The 1,975-nt window shown below is 35.4% G+C and overlaps 1 pseudogene; it reads right to left on the bottom strand.

Moving 5' to 3' along the window:
• Positions 1 to 554: 554 nt before the first annotated feature.
• Positions 555 to 1,943, bottom strand: LOC127114277 (cysteine synthase-like; annotated as a pseudogene).
• Positions 1,944 to 1,975: the final 32 nt, after the last annotated feature.

A 1,975-nucleotide genomic window follows, 5' to 3' on the forward strand; every position in this document is an offset into this window, starting at 1 on the left:
CATTTTTTAAAATTATTTTCAGTGTCGTCGTATAAGTGTCGGAGTAGTTTTCGGTGTGTTCGTGCTTCATAGGCTCTATACAAGAGTTCAACAACAATTCCTTCATTCAAAAAACTAGTATCATTCATAATGTAGAAATCATGATAAGTAAAAGAACACAAAGCTACTCAACAAATCCTCTTGAAACGCAACCAATAAGCATGCGATCAAAAGACTAACCAACCAATATAAAATAAGCACGCACAAAAAAGATACACATGAAAAAGCAGTGATTTTACAGTCATAGAAAAAATGTTAATGAGAGGAGCAGAGTAATAGTGCAGAGAAATTAGGCACTAACACCTCTGTAAAAAGGTGTGTCCGAGTCTGTGTTAGTATCAGACACCAACACCGACACGACACTGCCACTTGAGATTACATTCAATTTATTAAATTTTTTAAATTATCATCTACATATCAGTATTGTATCGTTTGTGGTGTCTATGTTAGTGTCCTTGCTTCACAGATAGAAACACAGACTGGTGATTAAAAAACTACAAAGAGGCCAAAGGGAATTCTGAAATGGATATTCTTAAAGATTCTTACTTCATTCCAAGAGTCAATACAAAGAGGGAGCACATTCCTTTTTCAAGATACCTTGCATTTAAGCATCTTTTTTTGTTTTGTTTCTATTATCAGAACAGTTTCCTCTAATCAAATGTCATCTTCTCTGCCTCATGTCTATAAGACTCAAACAACTGAGAGGAAAGGTACCGCTCGCCGAAACTAGGGAACACCACCTGCACCATCCAAAACGACGCGTGGATTCGTCTGTTACTTGAAACACTCTTATCACCATATCAATGCACATGAAATATCAAGTATTAATGAAACAAAGTTGAAGGTGTATTTTTTTAATGCCAAATAGTTTCACAACTCTAAATATATCATTCCAGAATTATTTTTTGAATTATTGAGAGGCGCATAAACGTACAGCGATGAGTTTGCCGGAATTTTCTGGCCTCTTTCCAGTTTTATTGCTGCTGCGGCTGCTGCTCCAGACGAAATCCCAACCTAAAACATCATTTTCACCTATAAAAATAGAATAAGACGAAAACAACTTATGGACAAATCATAAGCTGTTTTCATAAGCTTTCTCAAACAGTCTTACAAGTGCTTATATCAGTAGATAAATCGGTATAAATTTATAACCATGGCCATACCAGCAAACCTTCTTTTAGTGCTAACTGTTTAGCAGTTTCTATAGCTTCTTCACTTGTAACCTGAATAATTTCATCAAGTAGATTAACATCCAGCACTTCAGGAACAATGCCAGCACCAATTCCCTGAATCAGATGCATGCCTTTAATATAGACACGTAACACATCCGGTTAGTATGTCGCCGTTCAAATGTCAGAGTTTGGAATTAAAATACCGAATAATGCCTAGTGAAGAAAAGACGAATAACAAATGGAATTTGAGTATGTAGTTCAACAAGCTGATTAGGAAAAGTAATAAATGTTTCTAAAATTAAACCATAATTCAAAAATCATAGCATTTGGTTTGTAGATGCAACGAAGGATATACGCTTCTCTAAGATTGATACCTTTTTTTCACTGAATACGAAGTGGTAATAACCACTAGAAAGTCACACACAACCGTGAGTATCAGAGTTCGAACCCTAGTGATAACGTCCAACCTAGCAATATCAACTTCTACCAGTTGAGCTAGACTTTACGAAAGATACCAAAAGAATTCTAGAAAGAAAATACTACGAGTTAAAGGAGTTGGAGGAGAAAATACAAACATAAGCATTGGAAGTTCTATTAGAGAATTTTACCCGGCTGTCCTCCACTCAATACTGCACTTTCAACTGGTTCCACTCCATATACCTTGATGAAAACACACAACATTAGCATCTTAAAGAAAATTCCAACTTCAAAAGAATTTAAACTATCTTCCCTTCACATATAGGCATTTCATGTGACAAAAATGA

This window comes from Lathyrus oleraceus, unplaced genomic scaffold (genome assembly GCF_024323335.1).
Source record: "Lathyrus oleraceus cultivar Zhongwan6 unplaced genomic scaffold, CAAS_Psat_ZW6_1.0 chrUn0487, whole genome shotgun sequence".
Classification (NCBI taxonomy): domain Eukaryota; kingdom Viridiplantae; phylum Streptophyta; class Magnoliopsida; order Fabales; family Fabaceae; genus Lathyrus; species Lathyrus oleraceus.